Raw genomic sequence first — 18,479 nt, 5'->3', positions numbered from 1 at the left:
TTCTGTTACTGTAATCTTACTAGCCTCTTACACCTCTTTGATGAATCATAGAGACATTCTGAAAATCACCTTTCAATAAAGTCATAAGTAGCCCTTTAGCATACTTTCAAGGCAGTTGTAAGCTACCTTAAAAATATTGCATATAAATTGCCTGCTGATTTAATCTATCAAGCACAGTAAAGCATTTCAGAATTCAAAATATTGCCATTAAAAAGTATCATCCTTTGTTTCTTGGTACTATTTAAACCTTGGGGTGTTATAACATATTATAAGCAGTAAGCCGGAAACATCGTTTTCAGGACACAATTGTAGACATTGCAGTTCCCTGTGTGTGACCAAATTTTATTTTTAAATGTGGGGGATTTTTACCCACATGGTATTACTAAAAATATTTTATGTTTTTACTTGATGTTATTCTTATGTTAAGGGCATCTGATTCTGAGTGCATCAGGCTTACATGAATATTGTTAAAGCTCAAGTCAGACAGATGTTATACAGCCCCAGTAATGGAATGTAAACAACTGTCTAAATACAATCCTATTCATGCTAGTTCTGTTCCCAGAGAAAACAGGAGGCACAGGACAGGAGGGTAAAATATTAATAATTTCCATTCTCTTGAGGACTGCAGTTTTTGTGTTATTTGTCGATATGGTGGTCATCACTATTAACAGCGATTGAACAGACGATGTGTAACTTATCTGTTCATTCTCAAACCAAAAGATATTTAAAAGACATCTCTTCAGCTGCCTGAAAGATAAGACAGAACACATGGAGCACCAAAAACCTGAATAGCAAGAACAGGGGAGATCTGTATTTATTCAACCATGACAAGCCTAGAGTTAAGTACTGGTAAGAGCATAGAATGTTTGAGGCTGAAGAATGGTGTCAGAAAGAAATAAGGAAGTAGCAGAACATTACTAGAATAGTAGAGCTATCATTGATGAATTAGCACTGAGGAAAGACTTTTCTTACAGGACATTGTTAGTTATGCCAAATACAGAGAAGAGGTCATTATTATTAGTAGCAGCTGACAGACAGTTTTATTCCTGCTTTTTTTCTGGTTTGGTTGCTTTTTAATTCCCAGGCCTCATTTCCTTCTTTTACTTTCTTTCTATCCAGACAGCTTCCTAATTACATTATGAAAGAGACTCATGCTCTTCATACTGAAAGAAGTTTCCTGGTGCCCGGGAAGCTGATGGAGCAGCTCATCCTGAGTACCATCATACAACACATGCAGGACAACCAGATGATCAGGCCCAGTCAGCACGGGTTTATGAAAGGCAGGTCCTGCTTGACAAACCTGATCTCCTCCTACGACAGGGCGACCTGTTTATTGGATGAGGGAAAGGCTGTGGATGTTGTCTACCTTGACTTCAGTAAGGCCTTTGACACCGTTTCCCACAGCATTCTGCTGGTGAAACTGGCTGCTCATGGCTTGGATGGGCACACGCTTTGCTGAGTAAAAAACTGGCTGGATGGCCAGGCCCAAAGAGTTGTGGTGAACGGAGTTAAATCCAGCTGGTGGCAAGTCACAAATGGTGTCCCCCAGGTTTGGGGGCCACTCCTGTTTAACATCTTTATTGATGATCTAGATGAGGGGATCGAGTGCACCCTCAGTAAGTTTGCAGATGACACCAAGTTGGGTGGGAGTGTTGATCTGCTCGAGGGTAGGGAGGCTCTGCAGAGAGATCTGGACAGGCTGGAGCGATGGGCTCAGGCCAGCTGGAGGAGTTTCAATAAGGCCAAATGCCGGGTGCTGCACTTGGGCCACAACAACCCCCAGCAGTGCTACAGGCTTGGGGAGGAGTGTCTGGAGAGCTGCCAGTCAGAGAGGGACCTGGGGGTGTTGATTGACAGCCGGCTGAACATGAGCCAGCAGTGTGTCCAGGTGGCCAAGAAGGCCAATGGTATCCTGGCTTGTATCAGAAAAAAGCGTGGCCAGCAGGGACTTGGCACTGGTGCGGCCGCACCTCAATGACTGTGTAGAGTTTTGGGCCCCTCACTACAAAAAGGACATTGAATTGCTCAAGCGTGTCCAGAGAAGGGCAACGAAGCTGGTGAAGGGTCTGGAGCACGTGTCGTGTGAGGAGTGGCTCAGGGAACAGGGGTTGTTTAGCGTGGAGAAAAGGAGGCTCAGGGGAGACCTTATTACTCTCTACAACTACCTGAAAGGAGGTTGTAGTGAGGTGGATGTTGGTGTCTTTTCCCAAGTGACAAATGATAGAATGAGAGGAAATGATCTCAAGTTGTGCTAGGGGAGGTTTAGACTGGATATTAGAAAAATTTTACTGTCTTCAATTCAAAATGTGTTTGGCATTTTTGTACTAATAATAAAACTTAAAAATACTCTGAAAATACAAATAAAATTCTTCAAGATTATTTTGACAATGAAGTATTTAGCATGAGTATTTAGCATGACTAACAACCCTCCTTGTTGTTCTCAAAGATGGAAAAAAAAAAAAGGTCCTAAAAATTTCTGTTTTCTTCAGTCGTCAGATCCTCCAGAATCTGACTTCTATGAACTCTGAAAACTGTAAGTTTCCAGACTCTACTGAGTCTCAGGCTGCCACACGTAGTTTTCTGGTAAACTTTCTGACTACTCTTGAGTTTTTTTACCCATACCACTTTATCTGAGTTCTTATTTAGGTGCTTCCCTGTTTGGCAAAGTCAGTCAAGATTTTATTCTTGCAGTATCACCTCCAGCATTTAATTGCAGAGCTGGACTCGAATTTTTTTCAATTCTTAAAATTCACTGCATCACAAGTAAAGATTCCTGGGCCTTATCCTAGAAGACGTTATAACGTCTTTAGCCTTTTTACAGACTCCTTACACACAAGATATTTTTCTATTGTAATGTGTACATAGTTGATTTTTCAGCTCTGGAATGTGTGTTTCAAAAACTAAATGCCCTCAAAGCAATGTATTCCCTGAACACATTCCTGTATGGTAGTAGAAAACCACACTGACTATAGTTTGAACCTACAGCATTAAGTGAGATTACACTGAGACTATTAGAAATCTGCATAAAAATTCTACTTCTTAAAAGATAGGTTATTTATAAATCACACAAGTCCCAAATTTCTTGCCTTTGCAGTATATACCCCATTTGTTGAGTCTCTGAAAGAACTATTTTCTTCATTGCCCAACTTATTTAATTATATCAATAAACCTATGACATAAGTTAAATGTAGAAAAATGTATTAAAAAAACTATTAACAAGCATTAACAAAATATTGAAATAGTATCTTAAAAGATTTTTGAATTATAGACTAGGAATTTACATTGAGAAATATATTTTAGAGATTCAAACTCTCAGCTCTTCAAGTGCTATACTATTGAGCATAAACTCATCTGAAATTATCACAAATTAAGGTGTCACAAAGTAACAATGACAGAGACTTTCAAGCTGATAAATTTATTCCCTGCTTTGCAAGGTCACAGTTTACATTTGGGCGAAACCATTAAGAGTCATAGAAAAACTGAAGAGAAATAAGAAAATTAGGGTTACCAAGAGAATAAATTGCTTTTTTTGCATCCAGCCTCACCTGAAAAGAAAGAATTATCCCTGTTTATTTCTTTTATAGAATGCAATACCTACAAAATGCTAGTTATTAGGTCCAGAGTGAGCATTCTTTCTCCTATCCAGCCTCAACTTTCATTAATTCATGATACTGATATAGGACTGTGAGAGACGAGAAACTAGGCCTGTGAGAAACTAAAAAAAAACAGCCTGAGAAACCAAAAGTTGAGGCTGATCAAAGGAATGCCTCAAACACTCGCAAGACAAAACTATGAGTCACAGGGAGATGGATAGTGTGGAGGTCGAAGCTGATAAGGCTGCCCGAATAACACAGGATGCAGCTGGAGGAGGGAGCCCTGTGGAGACAGGACGGCTCTGCTCTGGTGCACCTGGCCAGATTTCAAGGGCCATCTGTCCGGTGAATGACCTTTGCTTCATTATCCACAAAATGCATATTAAAGTTAACACCCCTCAATATGCTAACGAGGGCTAACATGATCATGCGAATTACATCATCCCATGAAACACCTTACCCCTCCCTGTACATGGGATACACAGGTATGTGGGTCGACCTAGGGGACAGACCCAAGGAAAGTGTGTATAAATCAAAGGGGGGGAAAGAAAGGCGAGAGGAGCCTGGAGAGTGCAGTGAAGCAAAGAAGATGGATGTAAGCAAAGAGGACGGATGCCTCCTAGAACCTTCGCTGACGGGATCAGCGCAGAAACCCAGACCAGTGATCTGTATTTCCCTATTCCCTCTATCTCCCTCTTTTCCCTTTCCCATTAAGAAATGCAAGGCATATTGTATTGCTTGCCACAACTTGCTATATACCTAGCCAATTACCGTGTGTTCAATTAGTGCATTGTGCGTAGTTAATAAATGTTTGGACTTGGAGACTTGTTGTCGGCTCCATTGGGGATTTGTGAATCTGAGTCACTTGTTTCCCTCATCTGAGTGGGACATGACAAGGTCTCATCAGAAACAACATTCATGTCAATTTATAACTAGTAATTAATAAAGTAAATACTACATAGAAATATGTATATACACTTAATTCTGAGTAAAGTCCACTTTATTTGTGAGTCTAGAGTCTGAGAATTCCTGCATATTAGACTCTTGATTCCTAAAGGACTCTTGGGACATTTCATCTCAAAAAAGGATCAGTACTAAAGGAACAGTTCAGATGATGTAGGAAATCAGAGACTACTAATATTATTTCATTTGCAGAAGTGCATATGTACATATTCATTTATAAAAAAATGTATGTATATATTTAAAATGGATATAAGATTGAGAATACCTAAATGACATTAAAAACCTCATATAAAATAGCAACTTATTGTTAAACTCATGGTTATTATACTAGGTTTCAAAGTTAAGATTATTCTGAAGAAAATCCAATCACTTTTTGGGGAATGGACATGTGGAAGTAAGGCAAACAAATCAATTCTAATTCTGCAATAAGAATATCTCACAATAATTCAGTTACAATTCTGGAATTTACTAGCTGTCTTAGATAAGAACTCAATAGTGTTTAAAATTATTTTGGTTTCTTTTTTTTCTTTAACACAATTACACAGATTGGAGTTTACATGGTTTGTAGGATGTTGTTGAGAGAGCTGCAAACAAGAGTCACTAAAGTTGTGCCATGGCAGACCCAGCAGAAATCCTACTAGTAGCAGACACAGAAGGAGCCTCTGTTGATGTCCTGGTTTCGGCCAGCATAGAGTTAACTTTCCTTGGGCTGGGAGGGCTGGATCTGGATTGGCCACTGGAGTATTTCCTATCATGTGATGTTATGCTCAGTATATAAAGGAGGTGAGTTCTCTCTCATTTCCACTTCTGGTCGGCTCAGTGGGATTTTGGTGCAGTTAGGATCGCTGCTGGGGGCGGGCTGTGTACCGGTCATCAGCTGGTGAGCTACTGCATTGTGTACTACCCATTTGGACTTACTATTGTTATTGTTGTTTTGTTACCATCACTAAACTCTTTTATTTATTCAACCTACAAATTCTGCCTTTTTTGTCACTCCCCTATTTTACCAGGGAGAGGGGAAAAAGTAAGTGACTGACTGCATGGTGATTAGCTACCAGCCTGAAGGGAAGCTGCTACAAGTATACTTGAAATTGCTAATGTACAGGGACCTGTAAAATAAGACATTTAGATTTAACATTAGGCATCACTTGTGTTTTACTAGCTTGTATTTTTCCAGTATTTTGCTGTAAGGTATATAATTTCATTTATACTTTTTCCTAACTACCCTCTGTAGTCATTACCCACTTATAAGATGTTTTGAAACTTTTGACTCCTTGCCTAGTAAAGATAGGACAGACCTTGGACAGTCTGAAAAACTCCCTGAGTACATCCCTAATAGCAGGAACCTAAAGAAAACAGGTGCCTAAGAAGATGCTAGTGCCAAGATAAGTGACTGAAAGCTGGTCTAAACTCACCTCCTTGGAACAAACAGGAGCTGAAGGACAGATGATGTAACTCCATGACCATGTATCGACACAAGAAACCTAAAGTTCACTAACGGACAGTGTGAGAAAGGCTATGTGGACCCCTAAGGAGGGGAGAAGACCCTCACTCTATTTTTACTACGCATGCTCAGACTATGTAATGAATTCTAAGAACCCATTAGCATAAGACTGCTTTTCTAAGAAATCTAATGCATATGTATGCTTTTTGTGTATATTAGTCAGAGTGTTTTGTTAGTAAGTATGGCACTTGTGGTGGAGCAATCCCCAGTGCTGCCCAGCGTTGTGAATAAAGAATACCTGATTAACAGTTATACTCAATTCTGACTGTTGAGTGAAGCTCTTTGTTTCAAGAAGAGTTCAAACCATGACAGTCCTTTCTGGTGTCCACCATGGGGCTCGAGGATTGAGATAACAGCAGATCAGGTCATAATGTCTATTGCTTGGCTCCTTAAGTTTTTATCACCTCATTTACTGTTGTGGTGGTTTGACCTTGGCTAAATGCCAGGTACCCACCAAGTCGCTCTATCACTTCCCCCCCCTTCCCCTTTTTTTCTCAACAGGGCAAAGAGGGGAAAGAATATAAGATAGGAAAACAAAACAACCAACCCTTCTGGTTAAAACAAAAGCAGTTTTAATATAAGCAAAGCGAAGCAAAGGTCCGCATGTGGAAGCAAAAAAAAGAAAACAGATTTATTCTCTACTTCCCATGAACAGGCGATGTCGGGCCTTCTCAGGAAGCAGGGCTCCAATACGCGTAGTGGTTGCCTCGGAGGACCAAGGGTGACCCCACCCCCTTCCTCCTTTCTCCCAGCTTTATACTGAGCAGACGTCACATGGTCTGGAATATCCCTTTGGTTAGTTCGGGTCAGCTGTCCTGGTTGTGTCCCCTCCCAAGATCTTGCCCACCCCGTCCCACTGTGGGGGGGGAAATTTTGGAAAGAGCCTTGGTGCTGTGTAAGCACTAATCAGCAGTAGCCACAACATCAGTGTGCTATCAACACCCTGCCAGCTCCCAACATAAAACACAGCACCATGAGGGCTGCTACAGGGGAAAAACCAATTCTGGCTCAGCCAGACCCGGTACAACTGTACATAGTCTCCATACTGTTTCTCACCACCTGTGAGAGTTGGGTTAAGATTTTGTTTTCACTGTACTGTGTAATGTTGATTTATGGCACAATGCAGTTGTCAGTCCTGGGGCTATTTACAACCGTGTTTGAGCATTTCAGGAATTTATAATATCCTTGGAATGCTGACATTAACCTGTTCATCTTACTGCTAGGAACCAGTGTGTTCCTGCATGTGGTTCAGGTATTGTTCAGTGTTGGGCAACTATTTAAGAACATTACCCAGAGATCTACCATAAGGTTGGAGAATTATGAGTGGCTGGGGGTGTGGAGCAGCATGGGCAAGTACCTAGAACAGTGAGCACCTTGGGTGTATTGGAACTTCACTCCTGAACCGGTGCAGAATCCTGAAGAACTGGTAAAATATTTGGAAAAAATAAGTTGTCACCCGGGTAATTCCAGAGAGGCACAGCTCACTGCAACATGCTGGGGCCTAGCCCACGCTTACCAAGTGCTGTTAAACACTGTTCAGCACCCTCAAGAGGAAGAGACGGGCTCTGGGTCTGTTAACAAAGTAACAGAAACTGCAGCCACTACAAACCCAAGGACAGGCGCAGCAGCTGAACCAGAGAACCAACCCATGATGGTGTCAGTTGCTCCCATACATGAGAAGAAATACACAAGAAAATCCCCTCGCAGTCTACAGGGTGATGATGAACCAGGACCATCATGCAAACAGGACAGAGGAGGCAGAGCCAGTGATAGTCACCCAATCCTTATCTCTGAGTGAGTTGTGAAACATGTGAAAAGATTTCGGTCGCCATCCAGGTGAGCAACTCATTACCTGGCTGCTCCGGTGCTGGGATAGCGGAGCCAGTAGAGTGGAACTAGAGGGTAGGCAGGCCAGGCAGCTGGGATCCCTGTCTAGGGAAGGGGGCATAGACAAAGCCATTGGAAAGAAGAAACAAAATCTCAGTCTCTGGAGGCGACTACTGTCAGGTATGAGGGAGAGGTAACCCTTCAAAGAAGATGTTATATGTCATCCAAGCAAGTGGGCCACTATGGAGAAAGGCATTCAATATTTGAGGGAGCTAGACATGTGGGAGATGGTTTACTATGACCCAGACAATGCACAGCTACCCACAGATCCAGATGAGGTCCAATGCACCCAGCCCACATGGCGGAAGTTTGTACAGAGCACACCATCATCATATGCAAATACATTAGCAGTAATGGACTGGAGAGACGAAGAGGCACCAACAGTGGAAGAATTGGCTTGCCGACTACAAGAATATGAAGAAAGTCTCTCTTCCCCCCTCATCGCAGCTGTGGAGAAATTATCTCAAAAACTTCCAGAAATTTGAAGAAGATGTGTCCTACTCCACACCTGCACCGACTAGAATCTCAGCTATTAGGAGCAGTCATTTCTCTACTCAAGGAAACCAGTACACACCACGGGGGAAGCTGTGGCATTGCCTGTGTCACTATGGAGGAAACATGAAGAAATTGGATGGAAAACCTACTTATATCCTAGAAGAGTGGGTATGTGAGTTGGAAGGAAGAACAACTACAAAAGAAGTTCTTTTAGGAGAAATGCTGTTCCGGTTTCTTTGGTTGACTTTCGGTTTCAAAGGTTGACTTCCGGTTTCAAAGGTTGACTTTGCTCATGATCTTATGAGAAAAACTTCTGAATTGTATTAACAAGAAGTGAGTGATGAAGATGAGACTGAAACCCCTGCACACCACACTAGCCCATTTGTTGTTAGCAGGTATTATGACCAACATTAGAGGGGCCCTGCCTCCAGTCAGGTGGAGGACAAGGACAATCAAGTTTATTGGCCTGTGTGGATTCGATGGTGTGGTACATCTGACCCCCAGGAGTATAAGGTTTTAGTGGACACTGGTGCTACATGCACCCTAACGACGTTCAAATTTTAAAGAGGCAGAATCCATTTGTATTGCAGGAGTGACAGGGGGGTCTCAACAGTTGGCTGCATTGAAGGCTGAGGTGAGCCTAAGTGGAAAAGAGTGGGAAAAACACCCCATTGTGACTGGCCCAGAAGCTCCATGTATTCTTGGTATAGATTATGTCAGTAGAGGGTATTTTAAGGGCCTAAAAGGGTATTGGTGGGCTTTTGGTATAGCTGCCTTGGAAACAGAGGAAATTAAACAGTTGTCTGCGTTACCTGATCTCTCAGCGGATCCTTCTGTTGTAGGATTGCTGAGGTTCAAAGAACAACGAGTGTCAATTGCCATTATAACAATGCACCGACAGCAATATCGCACCAATTGAGACTCTGTAATCCCTATCCATAAACTGATTCGTCAACTAGAGAGCCAAGGAGTCATCAGCAAGATGCACTCCCCTTTTAACAGCCCCATATGATCTGTGTGAAAGTCTAATGGAGAGTGGAGATTGACAGTAGACTATCGTGGCCTGAATGAAGTCACGCCACCACTGAGTGCTGCCGTGCCAGACATGCTAGAACTTCAGTATGAACTAGAGTCAAAAGCAGCCAAAATGGTACGCCACGATTGATATTGCTAATGCATTTCTCTCCATCCCTCTGGCAGCAGAATACAGGCCACAGTTTGCTTCTATCTGGAGGGGTGTCCAATACACCTGGAATCAACTGCCCCAGGGGTGGAAACACAGCCCCAGCATTTGCCATGGACTGATCCAGACTGCAATGGAACAGGGTGAAGCCCCAGAACACCTACAATACATTGATGACATCATTATATGGGGTAATACAGCAGAAGAAGTTTTTGAGAAAGGGGAGAAAATAATCCAAATCCTTCAGAGAGATGATTTTGCCATAAAGCACGGTAAAGTCAAGGGACCTGCACAAGAAACTCAGATTTTAGAAATGAAATGGCAAGATAGATGTTATCAGATCCAATGAAGGTGATTAATAAAATTACAGCTATGTCCCCACTAACTTACAAAAGATAAAACACAAGCTTTCTTAAGCGTTGTGGTTTTCTGGAGACTGCACGTTCCAACTTATAGTCAGATTGTAAGTCATCTCTATCAAGTGACCCTGAAAAAGAATGATTTTATATGGGGCCTGAAGGAACGACAAGCTTTTGAACAAATTAAAAAGGAAATAGTTAATGCAGCAGCCCTTGGGCTAGTTCGTAGAGGACAAGATATTAAAAAAGTACTCTACACTGCAACTGGGAAGAATGACCCTACCTGGAGTCTCTGGCAGAGAGCACCAGGGGAAACTCGGGGTTGACCCCTGGGGTTTTGGAGTCGGAGATACAGAGGATCCAAGGACCACTATACTCCAACTAAAAAAGAGATATTGGCAGCATATGAAGGGGTCTGAGCTGCTTCAGAGGTGATTGAGAATGAAGCACAGCTCCCCCTGGCACACTGACTGCCAGTGCTGGGCTGGATGTTCAAAGGGAGTTCAAAGGGTCATTGAAGGATGTGAATCAAGTCAGTTCGCGGAGGTGAAAGCCAGCCAGTTGGCCTTGGATATCGCTGAGCAAGAAAAGTGGCCAGTGCTCTACCTCTGTACTGACTCATGGATGGTGGCAAATGCCACAGCAGTGGAAATGGAGTAACTGGCAGCACAGAGGCAAACCCATCTGGGCTGCTGAATTATGGCAAGATATTGCTGCTCGGGTAGAGAATCTGGCTGTGAAAGTACGCCGTGTAGACGCTCATGTACCCAAGAGCCGGGCCACTGAAGAATATCAGAACAACCAACAGGTGAATCAAGCTCCTAAGATTAAGGTGTCTCAAGTAGATCTGGACTGGCAACATCAGGGTGAACAATTTATGACTCACTGGGCCCATGACTCCTCAGGCCATCAGGGAAGAGATGCAACATAGAGATGGGCTTGTGACCGAGGGGTGGACTTAACCATGGATGTTACTGCACTGGTAATCCATGAATGTGAGACATGTGCTACAATCAAGCAAGACAAACAGTTAAAGCCCCATTGGTATGGAGGACGATGGTTAAAATATAAATATGGGGAGGCCTGGCAGATTGATTATATCACGCTCCCACAAACTCACCATGGCAAGCACTACGTGTTTACAATGGTGGAAGCAGCCATCGGATGGTTGGAATCTTATGCCGTGACCCATGTCACTGCCCAGAACAGTATTTCAGGCCTTGAGAAGCAAGTCTTGGGGTGGCATGACATGCCAGGAAGGATTGAGTCAGATAATGGGACACATTTCCGAAACAACCTCATAGACACTTGGGTCAAAGAACATGGTATTGAGTGGATATATCACATCCCCTACCACACACAAGCCTCTGGGAAAATTGAGCAATACAATGGATTGCTAAAAACTACACTGAGAGCAATGGGTGGTGGAATTTTCAAACACTGGGACGTGCATTTAACAAAAGCCACCTGGTTAGTCAATACCAGAGGATCTGCCAAGCAAGCTGGCCCTGCTCAGTCAAACCTCCTACATACTGTAGATAGGAATAAAGCCCCTGTAGTCCTCATTAAGGATATGCTGGGGAAGACAGTCTGGGTTATTCCTGCACTGGGTAAAGTGGGATTCCTTTTGCCCAACGACCTGGGTGCACTTGGTGGGTAATGCAGAAGGATGGAGAAATCCAATGCGTGCCTCAAGGGGATTTGTTTTTAGGTGAAAATAGTCAATGAATCGAACTGTCAAATAATCCTGTTATTGCAATTGGTGCCACACAACATCCTCCTGCCACATCCAAAGCCTCCTGCTCCACTGACTGAGCCAACTCCACCTCATTCCTCCAGCCTTAAAGACTCTCATGACAGATGGAACCCAAAGTTATGGACAAAATGAACTCAGTAGACATTTTGGAAGGATGGCCTATAGACTAAGGGAATGATATCTGTGAGACCTGGGAAAGGGATCATGATTCCTTAGAATGTATTTGGAACCTGAGCATAATGTAAATGGTATGGAATAAGGGGTGGAGACTGTTGTGGTTTCAGCCAGGATAAAGTTAACTTTCCTGGGGCTGGGAGGGAGCACAGCTGGAGGGCCAGGTCCGGATTGGTCATTGGAGTATTCCATATCTTGTGACATTATGGTCAGTATATAAAGGAGGCAGGTGCGCTCTCATTTCAGCTTCTGGTTGGTGCAGTGGGGATTGTCGCTGGGGGTCGGCTGCATACCAGTCGCCAGATGGTGAGCAACGTCATTGTGTATTACCCATTTGGACTGCTTATTGTTACTGTTGTTTTGTTACCATCACTAAACTGTGTTTTTTTATTCAGTGTATGAATTGTCCCTTTTTTATCCCTCCCCTATTTTACTGGGGAGGGGGGAAAAAGTAAGCAACTGGGTGTGTGGTGATTGGCTACCAGCTGAGTTCAAAGCACAACAATTGTGTTTATGTGCATTGTGGAGTTTTTAGTAGTTGGCGAGGGGGCTACAGCGGTGGCCCCTGTGAGATGTTTCTCAAAGCTCCCCCAGCTTCAAGTTGACCCCCCGTTGGACAAGGCCGAGTCAATTAGCAATAGTGGCGTCTCCTCTGTGATAATGTATTTCAGAAGAGGAACCTGAGAGGAGGAGTATTTGTGAGAGAGACACCTATGTAAACACTGAGGTCAGTGGAAGAAAGGAGGTGTGGAAGGTGTGTCAGAGCAGAGACCTTCCTGCAGCCCATGGTAGGATGGCAGACTGTCCCCCTGCCGGCCATATAGGTCATCAGTGGAGCAGATGCCAACCTGTAGCCCATGGAGGACCCCATGACAGAGCAGGTGGCTGCACCCAAAGAAGACCAGGACTCTGTGGGAAGCCTGCACTGGAGAAATTCATCTCTGTGAGGACTGCAATGTGGGAGGGACCCACACTGGGTCTGGAAGAGTTGCGGCCTGTGGGAAGGATTCATGTTGGAGAAATTTTGTGGAGTACTGTCTCCCTTGAGAGGGACCCCACACTGGAGTGAGAGAGAAGTGTGAGGAGTCCTCTCCCTGAGGAGGAAGGAGTGTCAGAGACAGTGGGTGACAAACTGACTGCAGCCCCCATGCCCTACCCCCCTGCACCACTGTGGGAGAAGGAGGTAGAGAAAGTGGGAGCAAAGCTGAGCCCAGGAAGAATGGAGGAGTAGAGAGAAGGTGTTTTTAAGATGTGGTCTACTTCTCACTTTCCTATTCTGTTTGACTCTTAGACGAAGTGTTGTCAGCGGTGCTGTTTGAATTAAATTTATGTTCTCTTTCTTTACCTAATGAGTCTGTCTTTTGTAGGTGACCATAATGGATGAGTCATCCCTCCCTGTCCTTGTCTGGAGCCCTTGGATCCCTGAGCCTTTTTTTTGTATTTTCTCCTCCCATCCCTGAGGGGGAAGGAGTGAGAGAGCAGCTGCCTGATGCTCAGCTGCCCTCTGGGCTCAAATCACAACAAACCACATCACAAAACTTACTTTTCTGAAGTGCTGAAGCTGGGAATGTTATTTGGATGGTACAGTGTATAGTCCTGAGACTGGTTGCTCATGCTGATAGAAATACTTTATAGAGATAGGGGGCTTGGTATGACAGAGGGGAAATACAGAAGTGTTCAGGAATGTAAGCTAACCATTTTTAATTAAAAAAAAAAAAGAAGAAGAAATGGGACATCATATACTATCACACTTGTTCAGAAAAGCTGAGCTTTTAGCTTGCTTAAGTTCCTCTCACATGTTGATCATCAGTGGATTACACATTTATGAATGCAATATCATCACTATTTAAAAAAATATCCTTACCTGTGAAATCATGTTTTTCCTTGTGCAGGTATACTCAAACCATGTGTATCTTTGTGCTTTGCAAGGTCAGAAGCCATTTGCTGACTGGGCCCTCAGGTGCTGTAGGTGTTGACACCTTCTCACCCCTGCTGCCATCACACCCTCATGCACATGCCTGCGCAATCAGCAACTCAGCGGAGATTACTGTCATTGTATTTTACCTAACTGTCTCTTTGAGAACAGCTCTTTGGATTGCAGTTTGTGAAGGAGTCATACTGAGTTAATGAATGAAACATAGACTTAAATTACAGACACGAAGCATAGCTGTAGAGAAAATAAAGGCACCTACCATTGTTCCAGTGCCAGGGCTCAGCAAGTGCTGGGGTCTGCCCAGGGCCTGCAAGGCAGGGCCTGACAGCCCAGCCTGTCCCACCACCCCAGCCAGGAGCAGGGCAGCCATGGAGCAGGAGGAGATCAGGGGGACTGAAATGGTGTCCTGGTCTGTGGGTGGGTGGGAGAGGTCCCTGGGGGCTGAAATGGCATCCTGAGCTGTGGGAGCTGTGGGTGGGTGTGGGAGGCCCCAGAGGGCAGGCAGGGAGAGGGAGGCCGGCCAGTGCCCTCAGCACTGTGGAAGTTTATCAGTGGAGAAGAGAGTACCATGCTGCTGAACTTTCTAGGTACTATTTGCCCATTTGAAACCTACCTACTTCACATTTTAAAAAGTTTTCTGAAACACTTCCAGGTGTGTGCACATGACCCTAAATTCAGTTGTCAACACTTAACACTGTTGTAATCCCATTTCTATTTCTAGAAGTATGTTTTTCTTTCCCAGTGATGACAGGAACTCACCAGATACTTGATGATACTTCTCTATGTTAAAATAAGTAAAGGAAAAATACACAAAGTTTGTGGTTAGTAGCTAGTGGCTGGAAAACTCCTTGGCAAAGGTCCTAGGGTCGACAGCCAGCTGAATATGAGCTGGCAGTATGCCCAGGTGGCCAAGAAGGCCAATAACATCCCGGCTTTTATCAGAAATAGTGTGGCCAGCAGCACTAGGGAAGTGATTGTCTCCTTGTACTCAGCACTGGGGCTGGCACACCTCAAATACTGTGTTCAGTTTTGGGCCCCTCACTACAAAAAGGACATTGAGGTGCTGGAGCATATCCAAAGAAGAGCCACGAAGCTGGTGAAGGGTCATAGAGTCCTACAAAGATCAGCTGAGGGAACTGGAGTTGTTTAGCCTGAGGAAAAGGAGGCTCAGGGGAGACCTTATTGCTCTCTACAACTACTTGAAAAGGGATTATAGTGAGGTAGATGTCCATCTCTTTTCCCAAGTAACAAGTAATAGGAAAAGAGGACATGGCCTCTTCTGCTCCAGGGAAGGTCTAGATAGGATATGAAGAAAAATTTCTTCACCAGAAGGGTTGTCAAGCACTGGAACAGGCTGCCCATGGAAGTGGTTGAGTCACCATCCCTGGAGGTATTTAAAAGACGTGTGAATGTGGCACTTAGGGACATGGTTTAGTGAGACTTGGCAGTGTTAGGCTTACGGTTGGACTCGATGGTCTTAAGTCTTTTCCAACCTAAATGATTCTGATTCTACTGTCATTATTAGAAGGCCATGTTTTTTAGCTTCTAGGAAAAAAGTTAATCATATTCCTAAGTGAGACAAGTCAGTATATGTCAGCTAAGCCTGAAGTTTTAAAATAGAGAAATAATAGAAAAACTTCACTGCTCTTCTTAGCTGATCAATACTGTGGAAATTTTGACATGCTTGGGTAACGAATAATGGCAGAAACAGATTCTTGTTGTTATATTATAGGCCTTATCTTCAAACAGAAATAAAAGTATGCTAATCCTTGTCAAGTGCTCAGTCTAGAAGAAGAGGATCAGAATCCTATGATACTTCTACAGAAGCACAGATTTTTTAGTACCACATAGGCAGTTTGTGTTAAAACAAAGGAATGAACTCTTCTTAGTTGAGTGCTGATAGTTTTCAGAAATCATTACTTATGAAAGAAATTCTGGACAACCAATTAAAAAAGATAATATAAATTGTTCATTTTGAGCAAGATTTGACAACAGTGTAAAAGCCACTACTTCTGGTTTAAATAATGAAGTGTAATCATGAGACTATATTAAGCAGGAAAACACTTGAGGCGTTTTACAAATGCTCTTTTTACACAAGCTGAAAGAGCTTATCAAGCTTTTTGGTAATTGGTAACTACTGAAGGGGAAAAAAAAAGAATGCTGATGAAGCAGCTACCATTGATTTAGAAAATCAAAATTAAAGTCTGTTACCTTACTATTTTCACATTGATTTATTCTCTTCCACACTCCTTCCCCCTCCCTGACACAAACACACTTTTACAAAGTTGGAGACCAACCCAAACGAGAATGTTTAAAAGCAGTGTCAGTAACAAACATTGCCTCTGTCTAGCTGGAGTTGTTTGCAAACTTTCTTCTTCACTGTCAATTCAATCACCAAAATTTTAGAGATTAGATTAGGCTGACTCAGCTCCATAACATTTTGCTCAGCTTCCAATCTTCCAGTATAGCTAACTCCAGAATTTATGCATGCTATGATAAACTAAATAAACTATTTTTTCATGCACATCTCTCTTATACTTCTTCAGTTATCTACCTAAGACTGCCTATTTCTTCTTTCATTTGTAAATTTTATTCTGTTGTGTGATGAACCAGCTATACTTTTACCAACCTTTCCCTCACTAAGCTCTAGCCCTCTGGGATAAACATGATGTATCATTCTCTCCCCCTAGCTAACAGGGGATCAAAGCTACAAAAAAAAATCTCTACAGGACACCCTAAGCAATAAGCACAAAATGGAGTAATGTGCAACCTTGAACTGTTTAAGCTAAAAGTGACCTGCAATCAGAACAAGATGTCCCTAAAGAATCAAGTGCAGAAAAGCAGTAACCAGTATTACAAAAGCTTCAGATCCGCAAGGACAGCAATGGGAAAATAACTAAAGCCAGCCAAGAAAGGCAATAGGTACATGACATATGGGACCAACTTCTGGAACAGAGCTATCAAGAAGTATTTACCTCTGGGAAAGACTGGATAAGGAAGAACTTTCAGGTGGACTGTCCCCACTAGAAACTACTACTGTTTATCATTTGAAGTAAAATATTGAAACCATCATATTTTAAAGTGTTTACAACTGCTCCTTTTTTGCCACTTTTAAAATGTTTCTTCATTTAGCATTCTTCATTCTACATTCAAATCCAGCATTAAAGGCTGCAAGCCTTAAAGCATATCCAGTTGATTCTTGTAGACCATGATGCACCTGGTGAGCTGCTAGTATACCAGATCTCCAGGCTACATTTTATCAAAGAGCAGATGGAGGTTTATTCAGTGATGATGGAATCGGCCTCTCTACATGACTGCAGTTTCTCTTCTCGTGTGTGGAGGATAGAAAAGTGCAACTTACTGACCAAAGGCTGTTAGCTCTTTATGAGGCCGATTCTCTCTGGAAAAAGCTTGCAGTACTGTATTATGGTAGAGAGCAGGTGCCTCGCTCACTTTCTTGTAGAGGAGTGTATGCATCAAATGATGGGTTGCATGGATTACATGGATATTTGGAATGCACCTAACTCTTTGAACATATGGCCCTTTATGTATAAAGAGTTGTGTGTGCATGGTCCCTAAACAACCTGATCAAAATTGATCCATCACTGAGCAGTTAATATGACCAGATTATCTCCAGAGGTCACTTTCAACAAAAACAATTTTATGATTCTCTCGTATAGACATATGCACATATATACTGTGATAAATGCAAAAGCTTTGTCTTTTAGAATTTATAAGGCAATAGATATTGTAGTGAGGGTCACACTGTAAGTAGGTAGATTAGCAGATATGACAGAAGTAGAGATGATGATAGCACATTGAATGATCAAGGATGCAATTTACACAAATCTTTCCAACCCCCAAATCACATTTGAAAGAGCTAATGAGATGAGAAAAGGAGTCTCTAGAATTTGGAAATTCACCCTACAGAACTGAAGTCTGTCTTTCAGAGGTGAGACATGAAACACTGTGCATTAAAGGATAGTGATTCAGTGAATCTCAGTCTCAGTAAAGCTCTAATTCTGTAATTGGTAATACGGAGAAATCCTGAATTATTGACTACAAAACCACTGACTGCAAGAGTATTAATAAAGGCTATCCATGTACTGTTTTCCTTTGTCCCTTGATATAAAAGCTGCAGAAGGACTCATCATGCATAAAAGACTTGCACTCCATTGTGCTTCGGTGTTCAGCATCTATAAAGCTTGGCCAGGCTGACTGTTATGCTGCAGCTATTATAAACTGCCAGACTGGGACTTAAGTGCTGAGTCTTTACTCAGCAATTAAAACCCTTTAAATAGCCTTCTTACAGTATATAGCACTTCCCAAATTAAAAAACCCAGGGATTCTTCTGTAATAATTCTACTAGGTATTTCTGTGAATGCAGTATTTTTTGCTTAACTGAAGGGTCAAGGAAAAGAGATGGAGATTAAAGAAATTAATCTGAAGCTGAAATCTGACTATGAATCCTATATAGAGCTACAAACTGGAGTTTTGTACATGTCCAGTAGATTTCTGCTGCTTTATCTTAAAAGTGAATCTCAGCAGGACAAAACTCATCAGTATACAAGCAGTGCAGTTGGATCTATTTTAGAGAACACTTTACACAGAGAATAAAATACATTCTGAAGT

The sequence above is a fragment of the Strix uralensis genome, chromosome Z (genome assembly GCF_047716275.1).
Source record: "Strix uralensis isolate ZFMK-TIS-50842 chromosome Z, bStrUra1, whole genome shotgun sequence".
In the NCBI taxonomy this organism is placed as follows: Eukaryota; Metazoa; Chordata; class Aves; order Strigiformes; family Strigidae; genus Strix; species Strix uralensis.
Note: the sequence above shows the minus strand (reverse complement) of the source record.